We start from the raw sequence: 9,426 nt of genomic DNA, 5'->3' as shown, positions 1-9,426 counted from the left end.
CGCCGAGTCTATAAAAGAGTGAAGCAAGTTATGTTCCATTCTCTTTGCGACTTCTAAATCAAGGACTTGTATACAGAATATTTAATAATGAAAGAATATGGAAAACAATATTGCAGGTTGAATAATTTGTTGACCATGAGTTATTTTTAGAAAATATAACGGTACCTTGTTCTATTTTAGTGCATTAGAGCACTAAAGCTTAAGTCTGGATATAGACGCAACAGGTGTTCTGGTGTCTTCTCGTTGAACGCTGGTAAACATGTACTGCGAGAGATTGGACAGTCTAGGCCAAGCCGTTCTATAGTCCAGTATCCCGTTAGGACTAATACTATCTTAGATACTTTCGATTTGCTTGTATGGATTAAGTCAGAGGTTCAAATATTTTGAGTGTAAGGGCCATGTTCCCCTTGAACTGACTGTTAAAAAAATATTAGCTCGATTTCTGTGGCCGTATCACAAAAAATTATCGTACATCAACATTAATTTGTGGCTAGCAGGAGTACGAATTGATACAACAGGTTTCAAATAAAAGCAACCTACTTGCAAAAATTCACAGACCCCAAACTTAATTTAGACATATGGGTTTTTGTTTAAATTTACTCAAAATGATCTAAAAAGAAATGGTTGTAAATTAAAAAAAAAAATCGACTCACTTTAATGTAGTATGTATATATGAATATATGTATGTATGTACAAAACATATTTAAATATATGAGTGCAAACTGGATCTGTATGCAAAAATCTTAACTCTAAATTTACACCCTACCGAGAAACTTTTTATATAAACGAAAGTGGGTCAAAATTCACGATATCGGTAATAAATGCGGTGAAAGTTTCACAGCTACCCAGAAATTGTATATAGAGACGGTAAATGTATAATGCTTTTTAACTATTTTGTTTATGGTTAATTTTTTTGTAAAACATGTCTCCAAGTCTTACCTTTACTCGTGAAAGAGTGGTCTCCCTAAAAAATGTTAAGTTTATTGTATCGAATCATTGCCACGCTCTTGAACGTTTCTCAAGAATGCATGAGATAGCACGAAATCGCAGAACGGTCTCAAGATCACACCATACTGCAATCCAACCATTATTTTCAAATTAGAAACTATAGAGGTGGGATAAGTCCATAGTATCAAAAGTAGAGAACTTGAAGAAAATAAGTATTGAATAAGTATTGTAGAGTAATTATAAAACTTATTTAATAATAACTATTTTCTAAAAAATAAAAAAATATTTCCGTTAGTTATAATTTCCGTTAGTTATTATATGAGCTGAGTTGAGCATTAACTACTTGCATGTATGGTCTCAACTGTGTCATCTCATAATTAATATGAAATCAGTTTAGTAGGACAAATCATAGACGACATAATATTTTCTATATAGACTATTTCTATTGACTTAATTGCGTTAATATATTATGTTAAGAAGTGTTTTTTTTTTGTAATATGAAAATTGCAATAAAAAATTACAAGGTAATACATATGCGTTATGTTATTAACATTTCTTCAAATATTTTTTTTTTATAATACAATAGTAAATTTCATTTGAGTAAATATTTTTTCTTTTATATATGATTTATTTTTGTATTAAAAAGCAAGATAATATCTTCTTTGTTATAAATTATAAAATAAATAAAAAGGGGAAATACTGTAATTTATATCAATTTTAACATTACACATTTACATACACACTTATCTGTAATATTTTCCATCATTACCATACCATGGCACACCCAACAAGAAACAATTTGCACTTGATGCAACTCCGACCTATGAGTTACATGAGCAAGATTCTAGCAAGTTTAACGACAGAATCTTTCCTAGACTGACGCTACAAATTTTTTTTAACGCAGCGACATCCATGAGTAAATGATGATAGGTAAGTGATGAATAATTTACTTAATAACGGTCAAAACTTGTGATTTTATGTAATGTTTTATGAAAACACAAGTTATTTATTTTATCTGCTTTACTTAAAAAATTTTATACAAAGATTTGACGAAAAGTTTTTGTGAAAATGTTTATTTATTTGTATAGCACATAAGACAACATTGTTGTTGTTACAAATTAGTGATTTTTCAATGATATTTTACAAATGTAGCATTGTTTTTCTGCTCTTATGGTTTATTTTAAAAACAGTATTCTGTAACAAATTTTATATATACATATATAAATATATATATTTTTTTAAATAAAAAAAAATTTTAAGATCATGTACATAACAATGTTTGTGGACATTACAATTAGTTAGAAGAAAACACGAGTAATTTGCTTTTGATGACATCAAGTATTAAAACAAAAGCGATATTTTTGTCGGAAAACTAGAACCGAACCGATATACTTTTCTAGCCAGAGTCGAACCGAAAACAGAAAAAAACGATATTTTTGTCCGAGCAAAAACCAGAACCGAACCGATATTCTTTTCTAGCCAGAGTCGAACCGAAAACAGAAAAAAACGATATTTTTGTCCGAGCAAAAACCGGAACCGAACCTTTGTGGGTGTTTTTGTTTTGAACCGGAAATAAAACCGGAGAAAAAAGTTCGGAGTCCTGATCACAACGCCTAAAGTGAAGAGGTTTGCTGGGTCAATACTCAACTATAGTGAACGTCGATGATTTGTACAGAAAATAAATTCCTTAAGTTGGGGCTGATGAGTTTGAATAGAAACAAACTGAATATAAAAGTACGAGTAGTAGAGTAAAAAATAAAAAATACGATTTTTTGTGTCAGAACAAAAGGTACAACGTGTGAATGCTGAATGCGCATACACGCAAGGATCGGCTGTTAATGACGGGGCATGCATGCATGCAAATGTACGTACATTATTCTGCAATAGAATAGAAGGATTACTCCTTTCAGAGATAGTAATGCATTTTGCATATTTCATTCAAAAGGTTTGCGTCCTCACAAAAGGCATAAAGCCTTAACATATGCAAACACAAAGGCAACGAAAGCATCGCATTGTAATTGGCTGCGCAAACAGCAACACTGAATGCGAGCAGCTATGTGACAAATTGTGGAACGCAAACAAAACAGATTTCATTATATCCTTTACCATTACTTTTTTCTGCCTCCCTATGTTGCTGTTGTGTTTATTAATTCCTTTATGTTTGCCATAATATTTTCATTAAACTTGCTTGTGAATGAAGAAATTGCTAATGTGTGAAAAAAGTGCCATCCACATCCTTTCACGTTGAGGTAAAAGGATGCACTGCAAATGACTGGATTGCTATGGTAATTACGAGAGAAAATTATGAAATTAGTGCATTGAGTGAATTGAAATGACTTAGAGGGGATATTTTTTCTGCTGTAGAACAAAAGAATGTTAAAGTGTATATGTAGATACATATGTCACCTTCTTTTCTCTTTTATTTTATATTCCAAGAGGAAAAGCTTAAAGATTTGTTTTTAACAATTACAATATTTTGCAATTGATTTTAAAACAGAAAATATGAACTTGGGCCTTGGAGCCCAAAAAGAAGATAATGAGTCTTTTATACACATTTAGAATAGCTTTCGTTCTCAAGAGATATTCTAATTAGCTCTCGAAGAGGTATCAAGTCTTGTTCTGCTTTGCGGTAGGGTCACTATTAGTCATTTAAGATTCCAAGCGACTTGAACTGTGTCCAAGTCTGTCTACTGTCTACTTTTTACAACTTCTCTATCTCTTCAGCAGATCGCATAGAAAGATCACAGTTTGTTTTATTGTCGATCATATATTCTCCCACCATCGTTAGGGAGAAAACACCACCTTGTGTCGCTAACGTTTCTCCTCCGGGAAGTGAATGACATTCATTATACTCAAAAAACCTGTGCACGGCGTTGTCATTCTTAAAATATTGAACCCCTTGCATATATCTTTCATAGTTCAAATTTCAGCTTTCATTTCACCACGCTCTAGCTTATTGAAATTATGATCAGCTAATAGACATTTTTTATACTGGCGATATAATTTGGCATCCCTAGATGTTGAGAAGTTATCGTTAATACCAAAATCTGTTTTTTCTTTTGTTTTGAGTTAAATAATTATTTTCTGACTAGTCAAGTCTAGTTGTGAATTAAATGATTTATAACTCACGACACTTTAGTGGACTCAAGGTGCCCTACTGCAAAGTCTACAAGACGTTCTTGACATTTGACGAAACTCATTCAGAATGTGTTGTATTCCAAGTTGATGCATTGTTTCCATGACCAGTTTCAGTTTTTTGGGCTTTATGAGATTTATTCCGCTATGAAATTTATTGGATTACATGTATTTGAAGAGGAATATGCAAGAATCGATTGTTACGAATTGCTACGAACTTCCAGAGTTTCAATATAAGATTTATTCAGATATGACAAACTTATACGTTTTTTGTGGCTCCTTCATATTGAGATGTCAGATTTTCAGTATTTTAGTAAGACATATATAATTTCTTTATTTATTTATCTTTTTATAGTTTTACAATACACTTCATGCGATCAATTTCTGCCATCTATTCGTACTTAGCACATACACGGGTCTCCCTGAACCAGTAAGGGGTCCATGAATTCTTACAAGCGAAATAATGTTTATGTATTTATAGCTCAATTAGTTTTTATTATTACTATATATATCTGATTGTGTTAGCTACGGCTTTTGATACAAGTAGTTTTACGTGCTTGAACTGTAATCAGTTTAATTTTCGCTCCAATCTTACAAACATTGAGAATTGCCTGTAGGTGTCAAAATTACAAAAAAATCTTTTTATCTGTTGTTTTTCAGTTTAAAATACTACAATTAATAAATAATTAATTATTTATTTTAAAACTGTGGTTCAACAAGTAGCTAAAAGTGCTTCAAAAGCTTTATGCACCGAAAACAACAAAGATGGATTTGTGTAATCCTTGGTACACAAATGCAATTCGGAAGAATATTTGTTTATTTTTTTTTTCTTATATTAGTATAATCTTTTTTAATATTATTTTTAAAGCTATTTTTATTGTGTTGTTGTTTAAACACATGCATATAGACTTTAACGCACTACTCAGATAGAATATACTTCCATTTAAAATTGCTTTTAAAATGTTGAGCAAAACCGCCCAAAACAATATACAACAAAAAAAAACATTTACAAATATATATATATATGTTTATAAGTAAACATATATATATATTTATATATGTATAGACACCATTAAAAATAATATCCCGCACACTTACGAGGTATGCAAGCTACACATTTGCAGTAGAAGTAAGCTGCCATGGTGTCTTGCAATGCTGCCAACTGTAGCCAACGTAGCCAACGTTGCCAACTGCTATTTCGTATTGTTTAATGCACTTTTAATGCGCACAAAGGTATCATTTTTTTGTTGTTTTTATAACAATTTTTTTTAATGCTGTGCAAGGATATAGTTTTTTTTGTGCAGTTTCCTTTATTTTTGCACACTGCAAAAAACAGCACTTATTTTTGCCATAATTTCAACAAGTGCTACTTTTTCTGCTGTACGAATATGCAGTTGCGCATCTATGAAATACTTTTCAATTTGCTTTTTCCACACTTTTTTTGTTTATGCTTAGTAACGATCGTATAACTATCTTCTAGACAACTTAGTACTGTTCACATGTCTTGAGAGTGGCACTACTCTATTGGCAGTCTTAATACCAAAATATAAATGAACAAACTAAGAATAAGTTATGTTAAGTCGATTATATATCAAAAGGCATCTCAAAGATACTAATGTTCAACATTTTTAAAAAAATATATTAAAAACAGAAAATATAAAATGAATAAACGTGTATTTGAGAGAGTACACTTATTAAGCTGGAAAAGTTTTTATAAATAACCCATAGCTTAGGTAGTATGATTTTAACCGACGTATTGTACCAGAACCAGAACTATAACTAGAACTAGCACAAAGTTATAAAAGCCGCACAGCACTTCCAATAAATGCAAACTATTTTTTTTCAAATCGAATAATACCATATGGAAAAGTATGGGAAGAAATTTTTAATTAAATGACTAATATATATAGCACAGAAAAGAGTGGCTTGCGAGCCTCAGAGAGCGAGTACACAAGGCAACGTGTGTGTTTACAATGAACTGGAAAAGTGTCTTAAAATAGAATTTGTTATATTTCACTTTTATATGTGATCTCTCTCTCCTATCCTTATCTCCCAGTGGATCATAGGGCCTCTACCATCTTTTTATATCGTATTCGGTTATTTGATTCACGGTATATATCACTCCAGGAATAGTTCGCTTCTCTTAGTTCTTCTTCAATTGTTCTTCTCCAAGTTTTAGCTGGCGCTTCAGGTCGACGACTGTCTTGAGGATTCCATCACAGAGGTTGACGTGCAATGTTTTCATTGGGTCTGCAAAGATTGTGGCCTATCTAGCGCCATTTACGTCTTCTTATCTCCATAGTAGCAGATGATTAATTTGAAACGGCATATAGGTTGGTGTTTGTGATGCGGTTGGGCCACCAAATTTTTAATATGTGTCGTAAACATTTTTTCACGAAAGTTAGTATTTTTTTTATCAATCTTTCTTGTTCTTTTCTGGGTCTCACAAGCATAGAACAGCACAGACTTTACATTGAAGTTGTAAATACAAATTTTTGTGCGGGTGGAGATTTGGTTAGAGCGCCACACAACACGCAACATGTCAAATGCAGAGTTAGCTTTCATTAAACGAGAGTCAATGTCTTCGTCCGCACCACTCTTAGTTGCGACTATGCTACTTAGATAATTGAATTTATCTACGCATTCCACCGCCTTTTCTTTTATTTTAACAACTGACGAAGAGTTTGCGCTGTATCCTCCCGCCATTACTTTTGTCTTTTTTCCTAAGTGCTTCCATATTTTCTTGCAAATCACTGATGTTATGGCTGAGTAGACAAACATCGTCTGCGTTTTCCACATCTTCCAATTGCATGAATTGGTTCCATTGGATACCTTTGTTGTCTTTTAAGGACGCTCGCTACTAGGATAAATAGAAGCGGTGATAATATGCACCCTTTTCTTACTTCTGTGGCTACTTCAAATGTTTTATATGTGATAATTACACTATAAACCAATACTTAAACCGTATTTAGATACTTTTAAGTCGAAACAGTCCTTTAGTGCGGTTGGCTATTCTGCAAAAGTCATTCTTCAAAAGTCTATATGAAATGTATTTAAGAATTAGGGCACAAATTATTTTTTATATGAATCTTACTACTAGTACGTATCAAAAAATCGTGATTACTAATATTGAAACCAAAGATCGCTTGTACGTAGATCCTATGTTCTCAGAGAATAATGTGTATTCTTACCTCTCTTTATGTTTAGCAAATTTTTCAATTTTGTAGATCTCTACATAAATTTGGATCATTTTTATAATAATTGTAGTACTCATACGTGTTCCTTAACTCGATAACTCAGCGAACTTATAGCGGCTATTCTCACTATTTCTCACTAATTCTCACTAATAAGCTGTTCCATTTGGTTTCTTTTCATCCAAGTCTCCCCTCTTGCACAAGTATTATTTGCTTAAAACTTTCGTAGCAGTTTGAAAATCATTGTTTTCAGATCAGTTGAATGACAGAGATAGATAGCAACATCTATATTCAAATAACTGCAAATTACTACTTGATTGAAGTGGAACAAATGTTTGCAAATAATCGGAAATAATTTATCTTGTAATTTAACAGGAAGAATTTAAGTGATTGCTCTTCTTTAAGAGATACCAATAAGTTTACATTGATAGATATGGTTTTAAGGATTACAAATTATAGCTAACAACAATGAAGAAAAATACTTGTGAGAAGATCAAAAAGAGGTTATTGGTATGTATTTTTATTTGATTAAAAAGCTTATTTAACTTTTATTTTTAGTAAACGTAGCAACATAAGACCTATTGCTGTATTGCTGAGTTATTTCTCACAAAGAATATACGTTTTCTTTTTAATGACATAAACTATGCTCCTTTTTAACCTTTGACCTATTTCTGATATTTTTGGATCTCACGAAATAAAGTTCTGATCAACCAACGCAGCAAGCAATAAAATGTGTGCAATCAGAAAAAACGTATTGCATACTTTTAGGATGAGATACATAATAAAATCAAAAATCTTTAAACTACGAAAATTTATTTTAATTGCAGAGACAGCATATTATACGTTATTATGCTTTTTCTGCAATAGTGCATAGTAAAAAATTGTATAAATAATATTTGGAACCATAATTTCTTTTCTTTGTTTTCTTTTCGAATGAACAAATTAGTTTAAACATATTTCCATACCTATTCTTAGATCGTTTTCATAAAATTATGCTGCGAAAAAGTCATATTAGGCTCAAATTAAGTACTATTTAAAAATAAATTATTTTCACAAATTAGCTTTTTACTTGTTTTTAGCATTTATTAATTTCAGTTTTTTTCCTTAGCAGTTTTTGAGAGTTTAATATAAGTATTAAAGAAAAGCAGCACAATCCGTGTAAGCAAAAATAACTTGACACATGTTTACGGTGTGCCTAAGGGTTTGTGTCATACTATGCCTTTTAATTGTTATTCAATATTGCGACATCTTTCCTGAATTTTTCACTTTAAATATTGCTTATTCCTATTTCATACTAAGTTATTTTAATTAAATCACATCAAAAATTTGAAACTCAACCAATTTCGTTATCGTTCCGTTTGGTTTTGATGGCTTAATGAATTCCACGAAACGTAAAGTTCAAATTAACACATTTTTTGTTGTCGATCTCTTCATTGAAATTCACTCGACCATTGAGTTTTAATTAATTCTTATGTCTTTGATTTCAAGCATAAAATTTGACATTTCCAGAAAAAAAAGCACAAATTTTTTTTGATCATTTTTCTATTAAAAGTACCCAGAAACAAAACAATCTGCAAAACACCGAAACGACACCGACATCCTTTTAAATTTGTCATTGACCCCAGCCTAAAAGTATGCAGTAGCAAATTTATGCATATTTATGCGTAACAATAATGTAAACTGCGGCTCGTGTCATTTTCACTCGTTTGAAATCAAAATGAAGCTAAAAATGAAACCTTAAAAATAAGCGAGGAGGGGAAATTTCTTAAATCCTTTTATCCTCAAAACTTAACTTATTTTTTCGTTAGCATTTCTTATAAATGTAGACTTACGATTTTTTTTTGCTGCTCTTTACGGGTTGCGCCTCCATTTTTTCTATTCTTCTCTTAGTTTTGGACTTTCTTAAATTTTTTTCATCTTCGGTTTCCTCATTGTTTCTGTGCTTCGTATTAATTTCAATAAATTTTCAATTAACAATTTGAAAAGCACAAAATTAATGAATTTCCTTTTTAAAAGTTTTTAAAGCAAATGTTTAAAGGGATTTATTTTTTAATTCATTAAAAATTTAAATAATGCTGCTTCTGTCTATAAAATATGAACCTCCAAAAAATGTCGTATTTGGTAAGGAACTGAAAAAAGCTACTTAGTA

Source organism: Teleopsis dalmanni, chromosome X, assembly GCF_002237135.1.
Source record: "Teleopsis dalmanni isolate 2A chromosome X, ASM223713v2, whole genome shotgun sequence".
In the NCBI taxonomy this organism is placed as follows: Eukaryota; Metazoa; Arthropoda; class Insecta; order Diptera; family Diopsidae; genus Teleopsis; species Teleopsis dalmanni.
Note: the sequence above shows the minus strand (reverse complement) of the source record.